The 8,549-nt window shown below is 53.8% G+C and overlaps 1 long non-coding RNA gene across 1 annotated transcript; it reads right to left on the bottom strand.

Moving 5' to 3' along the window:
- Positions 1-554: 554 nt before the first annotated feature.
- Positions 555-8,399, bottom strand: LOC146767456 (uncharacterized). Its single transcript, XR_014955879.1, has 2 exons — positions 7,383-8,399; positions 555-1,859 (listed from the first exon to the last, which is right to left on the bottom strand). It is a non-coding gene; the product is annotated as an uncharacterized LOC146767456 (long non-coding RNA).
- Between the last annotated feature and the right edge of the window lie 150 nt (positions 8,400-8,549).

Below are 8,549 nucleotides of genomic sequence, written 5' to 3'. Positions count from 1 at the left end.
GTGGGAAACTGAAGATCAAAAGTAAAACAAGCATTTTTGTCTAGGAGAGCAAGAGATGGGAACAGCTCACCCAAGGGGCCAGTTGAGTTTTGCCTAATGAAGTTGTCTCTCTTTAGCCCAGCCTGGGTTCATTTCCAGAAGAATTTCAAACAGCAGCAAACCCCAGGACTCAGTGGCTCCGGTGTGTGCCCTGTGGCAGGCCAGACCGGCACGATGCACCTGCCACTTCTCCTTAAGGAATGGAACCCCAGGACTGAGGATCCTGTCCTTGAGACTGGCGATGGCAGGAGCTGCAGAGAGCTCCCTGTAGCAACAGGACCGAGAGGGTAATTAGCAGTGACAGCTCCTGACCCAGGCGTTCCGACCTCCCTGAGTCCTGTAAAGCAAGTTGTTAGTCAAATACTGTGCCCTCAATTACTGCTAATTACCGTGGAGCCATGGCATCCTGAGATTTTAAACACTGTATGGAAGTCTTGTGCGATGAGAGACCATTGGGGACTGTCTGAGGGGTTTCTGTGCAGTGTATTCCTGACAAGATGCTTCATGCCAAACAGGTGACTTCCAATAATGTTTAATCTGCACATAATATTATTAAAATAAAGCAGGTTGGCAGACTGAGACACAGCAGACAGCCCAAGTCCTCCTCTTGCACCTCTCAAAAACCTGAATCAAAGGGATCCCTGGAACCTTGGGAGTGTTCCTGTGACTCCTGGTCAAATTTTTGGCTAACACAGCCCATAGCCTGCTAACCTGGTGTGTGCTGGGAGCAGCATCACTGGGGCAGAGCAAGAGCCCCACAGTGGCAGGAGGTGGCTAGAAGGAGCTAAGGGTTGGCAATGCAGCCACTCCTCCCCATCCCTGTAGCCAGCATCTCCACATATCCCCTGTCAGGAAGCTCAGTCAGAGCCTGCTGACTCTTGGGAGCAGAGCAGACCAAGCTGGGGGACGTAAAAGTCAGCTCACCCCAAAAGCCTTTGCAGTGGATCCCACAGAAGAGGGACTGCTGAGGTTTCCCTGCCTCCTTTTGTGCTGGAGGGGATGCTCCATGCTGATGGAGGGGATGCTCCATGCTGATGGAGAGGATTCTCCATGCTGATGGAGGGGATGCTCTGTGCTGATGGAGGGGATGCTCCATGCTGATGGAGGGGATGCTCCATGCTGATGGAGGGGATTCTCTATGATGATGGAGGGGATGCTCCGTGCTAATGGAGGGGATTCTCTGTGATGATGGAGGGGATTCTCTGTGATGATGGAGGGGATGCTCCGTGCTAATGGAGGGGATTCTCTGTGATGATGGAGGGGATTCTCTGTGATGATGGAGGGGATTCTCCATGATGATGGAAGGGATGCTCCGTGCTGATGGAGGGGATTCTCCGTGCTGATGGAGGGGATTCTCCGTGATGATGGAGGGGATGCTCTGTGCTGATGGAGGGGATGCTCCATGCTGATGGAGGGGATGCTTCATGCTGATGGAGCAGGAGGAATGAATACTCACCCCTGGGCTGGGATCTCCTTTGTTCATGGGTGTGGGATTCAGTTATGGCTTATCTATTATGGAATGTCATATGGCTTGAGTGGTGAATAAGGGAATTCATGTGAATCCCTTGGGCAAAGGGGATCCAACCCTTGTGCTTGGTTGCTGTATCTCCTAATGAGTTCATTAAGAAAGCCTAATTTACAGAGCACTTTGTCCTGTGAAAGATCCAAATGATGATGATAGCTCTCCTTTGGCTCTCCCTGCCAGCTGTCAGAAGTGTGTCTGTGGCCAGGCAGTGCAGCAGGGGCTGTCTGTGCCACGGAGCCTGTTGGGACACTCGAGGTTTCCACCTGCTCACGGGGGTGCAGCAGCAACACCGAGCCTGCAAAAACAAAAGGAAAGTGGGCACCAGGAGCGGTGAAGTGAGTTTTAGCATCTCTGTCTCTAGAAGGGGTTAAATCCAAGCCTGACTCAGGACCTTGAACCTGGTTTGTGTTATGAACATACACAAGACCCTGGTAGTGAATGCCCAGACCAGAGAGAAGAGCAGATGCTGGGCTGGAAACACTGTGTTGTGGTTCAGCTGAGGAATTCAGCACTTGGAAATTGCTCTGTCTCTGCCTTATTAGATTAACTTGCTGCTCTTTCTTCCTCCTCTGTAGTGTTCCTTATTCAGAATTTGCTCAAATATTTTCCTCCAGAAGATTTAATATCTCAAAGTGCAAATATCCAAACCCTGTATCATTTTGTAATTTCATACTCTGTAGTTCTTTCATATGCATATCAATCATTTGCTATCCTTTTGAAGGATGCAGCTTGAGTAACGGTAGTGAAAGAAAACCCATTCAGTGTTGATTTTAATTGAACAAGCTCGGAAGCAGTGGGGATCCATGCCAGACACCAGTTCGCTCTTTTTTGAAGAGTTATTACCAGAGTTCTTTTGCTTCTCTGTGTCTATTTTTTTTCCAATTAGCAGCTTCTCAAAAATATTAGTTATCTTATTATTTTCTCGGTTCTGCTTGTTTGGGATGCTTATGCATAATAATCACTAAATTCACTTTCTCCTCCTGTTCCAATGGAATATTGTATTCCTCGTCTCTGCTGGAGCAACACTCTAGCCTGCATTCCGGAGCAATTTTTGAAGTGAAAATTAACTCATTTTTGGTGCAACCTTTTCATTGTGGTTATGGCAGTGTGAGCTCCTGTATACTCTAAACTGCAGCTGTAGAGACTGTAAGCATTATAAACTGGAGACTGCACTGTAAATAGAAGTTTATTCTTTCTTCTGTGCACAAATGGAGTGTTGGGTAGCTCTTCATTCTCCCACCATGATGAGTTGAACATTAGCCCTCAGCTAATGTTGCTTGGATAGAAGAGAGGAGATAGAATATCCAGAGAAGTAATATTTTGAATTACTGGACACTCTTTTCCATGCAAAATTTGGCTTAAGGAAAAGACTTAAATCATCAACTGGTAGAACAACATATTCCCATCTATTATGGAAACGAGGTCTGCACATGGCTCTGACAGTGCTGAGGGAATTGGGGCAGGCTGGTGATGGAGACTTTGCTGTTTTCTACTGAGAAGTCATCTGAACAAAAAAGGAATAAATTGTGAAAGAAATAAATGTGAGTAAGGAAGGACTTTAAAAGATTGAGACACAAAACTCCAACATTAAGTGAGTCCAGGTGTTAAGGGAGCACGTTATTAAAATTCCAGAATCAAGGAGGAAGAGACAGTAATGAAGCACGTATTTGAGTTTAAACAGGCCAGGGGAGGGCACTGAACCCTGGTGGCACAGGATTAGGTACCTGTGCTGCTTGCCAGGTGATGCCCATTCCATCTGTGTGACACCTGACATTTCTGTCTGCTGAAATCATGGAACCACAGCATCATTTAGACTGGAAAAACCCTCTGAGAGCATCGAGTCTAATCATCCTCCCAGTGCTTTAAGCTGTCTAGCAATTGGAAGCTGCACTCAGGGATGGGCAATCATTGTTCTTCAATCCAGCAGGCTCAATGTCACCTTCAGAAACAAACGTGGAGCTGTTTTCCTCTACACCAGCTCATCAGAGCACAGCTCTGCACAGCAGCCCTGGGTCTTTCCCTGGTGTACAGATGCTTTGCCTTCCATGTCCAGCTGCGCTGGTCCCCTCAAAAACACAAGTGCTCAGAAACACAAGTACTCGTGTGTAGAGCTGGAATGGTGGGGCTGCCCTTGGTGTCAGCAGCCCTGGCCCATGTAAGCTCTGCCCAGCTCCATCCCACACATCAGCACTGCCTGTCAGCTGCAGCGGGCCCCTGGCAGTCCCTGACTGCTCTGGCCTCTGCCTGCCTTGGGAGCACCAAGTCCCAGTGCCTGCAGGTGACAATGACACCTGTCAGAAGGAAATGGCTTTTTGCAGGTAACAGGTTTATTTGGGACAGGCTACTTTTCTACATTATGGCTGGGTTTAGTCTCTATTTTTATTCACAGCCCTGCAATATATCTGCTTCTTCCCACAATATTTCCTCCCACCCCTATTTCCAAATTAAACAAGGCATGCTCTGGGTGAGCTCGTGTCCCTGCCAGGCCACCATGGGGTGAGAAAAACCCATTGTGTGGGGCACAGGGCTGGCTGAAGGGAGCCCTGAGCTCGTGTGCTGGCTCCAGGACAGGCAGAGCCTGCCCCTGAGCTGTGGGCTGAGGCGGACAAGGCTCCTTGCCAGCACAGCAAACTTTCCCCAGCTGTGCCTCTGACCCTCCCAAAGCTGTGCTCGTACAGTGCTGGACTGTGCAGGTGTGCCATCCCCGCAGGACACTCAGTGCTCATCCACCAGTTTGTGTCTGACAGTTATAGCACCTTTTAAACAAGCCAGGTACCAACAGCTAGAAGCCTTCAAATAATCATGCAAGAAATTAAAAAAATAAACCAAATAACGTTATTTTATTTCTCAAAGAACAAATCTGTTAAAAGATTAAGCAAACAGACACTACAATTACTTTACTCATGACTTTGAATCTGTTTTTTGATTAAAAATGCAATTAAGTATTATTAGCTATTAAGTATCTTGGTTTGGTTCCACCAGATGAAGCACTTGAGGATAAGCCTGTCACCAGCCCCCACCCCCGTGCTGGTTTCGGGTGTGAGGTCTGATTCCCTGTCGGTGTGGGGCTGGCACATGAAGGCCAGGGCACCAGTACATGCTGGGGCTTCAGCACCCACCAAGGCACCCCAAGGAAAACGTCACACCAACTCCCCTTGAATAAAACCAGAAGCAGTGCTGAGGGGGGTGTGTGCCCTGGCCAGGTTTAGCACTGCCTGCCCTGATCCTCCCGGGCCAGTGATGGTGGGAGCTGGGCCACCAGGACAGCTGGGGAGCGTTCTCACCTCTGGCCTGGCAACAAGGAGACGGAGGGCTCCCGAAGGAGCAGGATCGTTCCCTGCCATTTTTTGTACAATGCAACAGCTCCCCCATCTTACAGACTAAAGAACATAAAATGGAAAAACATCCCCAGGAAATGACGGCTGGGGTAACTCCACAAGCTTCCCTGGTTTTTCTGGAAGAGGCTGGCAGTGCACTGCTGCCTGAGGCATTCTTGTCTCCAAGGCATTCTTGTCTCCAAGGTTCTCCAGGGAAGAGAAATCTGCTTCACGCATCGTGACATTGGACATTGCAGTGATTCAGGCAGTGAAGTTTCTCCTTGTAAGGACGAAGCAGCATTGCCCGTTCCACACCCTTTTCGATGCGGTACCACAGTCTCTGAAGGAGTACCAGGAGTGCCTGCTGCCGTGCTTTCCGCGGGCTGAAGCGGCAGAGCCCGGCTCCCTGCCCTGCTGCTGCCCTCCTTGGGGTGAAACGCAGCACGGGGCACCAGTGCTCGGCGCTGCCAGGGAGGGGAAGGGAGGGGAAGGGAAGGGTGCCTGTGCCGGCGGAGAGCTGTGCTCAGTGCAGGGTGACCTTATCCCCGAGCAGCTCCTGCTCCAGTCCTGCCACAGCTGCTGCCACCACAGACACGGGCATGCCATCCCCCTTTGCCCCAGCGGCGCGGTAGCAGCTCCCAAGGATGCTGCTGGCTCCCGGCACAGCTCACAGCATTGCTCGGGGCGTGGGGCTGTGCAGGAGCTGCACACACCGTGAAGGGATGAGGGACGGGCAGCCCCTGTGGCACCGGGTGTTGTGGGCAGCAGGCTGGGTGAGCACGGCACCCTGCCACCAGCAGCTGCAGCACGGTGACACTGTGCCCAGGCCCCAGGTCCCTCCTTCCAGAGGTGACTAAGGCTTAGAGAGGGCATAAAAGAGCTCTCGGTGTTACTTAAACAAAGCACTTTCCTCCAGGTATCATTATTTCAGAAAAAAAAAAAAAAGATGAAATAATTTTTAAATTATACCTGTGAGGGGAAAAATATTTCATGTTAAGGAGTTACCAGCTCTGCCAGTAAAAAAGCATTTTAACACTAGTTGGAGAGAGCAAGACAAAACCCCCAGCAAGGGCTTGTTCAGAAGGATAATAGGGGAGGCGACTGAGCCCCAGCAGGGTGAGGGTTCCCAAGGCAAGGTGAATCCTGGGCAGAGCTAGGTGGGAGCTCACCTGAGTAATCCTGAGCATCCCCAGTGCCAGGGCCACGCAGGACAGTGCTGTCCATGAGGTACACTGCCAGGCACTGGGAATAACAATGCCAGGACATAGACCTGTCCCCCAAGGCACTGAGGTTTGTCCCAAAACAGCCTGTCCCTGGGCATTGAAGGGAGCGTTCAGGCATAGACACCCACAGAGTCACTGGGGGCAGCCAGGAACACTCCAGGAGAGGCCCCAGCGCAGGGGTGAACAAGAGGAAGAGGAACAGTTTCAGGCATGGCACAGCAGCCACACACTTAGGTCTGGGTCCAGGATCAGAAAAGCAGGCTTTCCATCCCAGCCAGGAGCGAGAAAAGCTCCCCAGCACACCCCCAGCTCCCACACTCCTGGGTGCCCCAGGGAGGTGCAGTTTTCACACTGGGTACATTAACTAGGCAGTGGTATCATCTCAATCTCATGTCCAGGAGGGATTTCAGGCTGCTAAAGAGAATGCAGCAGCCCTTGCTCGAACACCTGAGGCCAGAGAGCACAGGACATTGCTTTAGCTGTGGTTGCCCTGTACTGGTACCAGTTCAGAGTGGTCCTGAACCAGCCCTCACAGTGTGTTTGTGCTGGATGGTGCAAACCAGTGCACCCCCAGGACATACCAGGCTCTGGGCACATGCTTCCACTGAGTTTCCACCGAGCTTCTCCATCTTCCTATGGCCAGGGAAGCTGTATCCCGATTTTCGCCTCCTCTTCCAATGCCAGCCACGCTGCTGGCATCACTGGCATGCCAGCCCCCCTGCTTCTGGGGCAGCAGGGAACTGACAGCAGCAAATGCTTGAACCTGAAGCCCAAGACACCGGCGGATGCCAGCCAAAACCAGGGATGTTTTACCAGAGAGCATCTTACTGTCTCTCTTCTCTCTCCACAGGGGAGCACACTATGAACGCCAAATCAGGGCTGAGCATGACACTGCCTCCAGCTTCAAAGGCGACCAGTGCTAGGACTGTGTGGGGCAGAGACCACCCCAGCAAAGCCAGCTGACATGACTTCCTTTGAGGGAGAGAAGATTTAGACTCATGTGCTCCTGCCAGCCTCTCTCCCCTGTAACAGCTCGAACTAGCTCTGTGAAACAGCAGCTGGTACTTGGAGATAAGCACTAACCGAGGCTCTGCCTGCAGCCCAGCCCTGGACAGCTTCAGAGGCTGTCAGAAGGACAGAGGATGATGCGGCTCAGGCAGCTGGGCTCCTTGTGAGACCACGGTCACAGGCTGCTGTGGAGACCACTTCAAAGTTCTCAGGTCACACGGACAGCCCTGAGCCCAGGAATACTGATGTGTTCCCTCGTCTCACCCTTACCGGTGCCAGACGCTCCATCCCAAGGAACGCTTTGGCATGGTATCAGCAGAGAGGCATGAGGACGGCCACTGCACCTTCCCGTTCTGGAACGGGGTTCCTACCACGTGCATCCCCAGCCAGAAGATGCATCCCGGCAGCATTGCTCCCGCTGCTCCAAGCGTGCCGAGCAGTCCATGGGTTTTCTCCTGCACCCTCAGCAGCAGTGGCCGCGGGGGCTGGTCCGGCTGTAGAGTCGCGGGCCAGTCCCGGAGGAGCCCACAGCTGCCTCCCGTGCAGGAGGAGGGTGTCGGGGGACACGGGGAAATTGCCCAGCTGTGGCAGGGCACGTGCCCGCACATCCCTCCAGGTGCGGGGTCACTGGCCGCTGACGAGGTTCGTTAATTAGCTCCTCTTCCAGGCTCTCCCGGCAGTGCTGCTCTTTTTCGAGTCCTGCAACATCCCCGGCGTTTTCCCACAAAAGAGCACTAGAAAAGCGTGTCAGTGTTCCATAGCACGAAATGCACTCTTCTCTCTGTTAGAGATCCAGGAGACAGGTAACGATGCCGCAATCCCCAAAAGCGCTCCAATTTACTTCCCCCACAGATGACCCAACCTTTCCTTCTCCTGCCAGGATCATCCCTCCTAGAAGTCCGGTGTTGCAGTCCCTGTCCTCGGAGCGGCGGGGCGCGGGCAGGATGCGGGCAGCTGCGTGCCCCGAGGGTGGACAGGAGCCCTCGCCATGCCGGGCGGCGCGGAGCGGAGCTGCCGCCGCGCTCCCACCCCGCGCCGCGGGACGGTTCCGCCGGTGCATCTACCGGATCGATCCTCAGGTCAAAGTCCCGCGCACCGCCCCCAGCCGCGCCGCCCCCGCCCGCTCCGGCCCCGGGGCCTCGGGCGGCGGCTGGGGGAGGGCTGCGGCCCCGGGAAGGCTGTGGGGTGCCCCGAGGGCCGCGGCCGCTCTCGGCGCCCGTCGCCGCAGCCTGGCCCCGGCGTGGCGGGGCAGGCGGAGGCGTGTCCGTATCGGCGCCGGTGCCCGTGCCCGGTGCCACCCGGCGGCGCGCAGCCCCGAGCCCGGCGCGGCGGGGGGCGGCCCGGCCGCACGTCTGCGCGGCGGCGGTCGGGCGGCTGCGGCTCAGCCGTGCGTGCGGCGGGGCGGGGAGGGCCCGGCTGCTCCAGCCCGCCCCGGCG

Source organism: Lonchura striata, chromosome 5, assembly GCF_050655825.1.
Source record: "Lonchura striata isolate lonStrDom1 chromosome 5, ASM5065582v1, whole genome shotgun sequence".
Lineage (NCBI taxonomy): Eukaryota > Metazoa > Chordata > Aves > Passeriformes > Estrildidae > Lonchura > Lonchura striata.
Note: the sequence above shows the minus strand (reverse complement) of the source record. Positions and strands in the feature narration are given on the sequence as shown.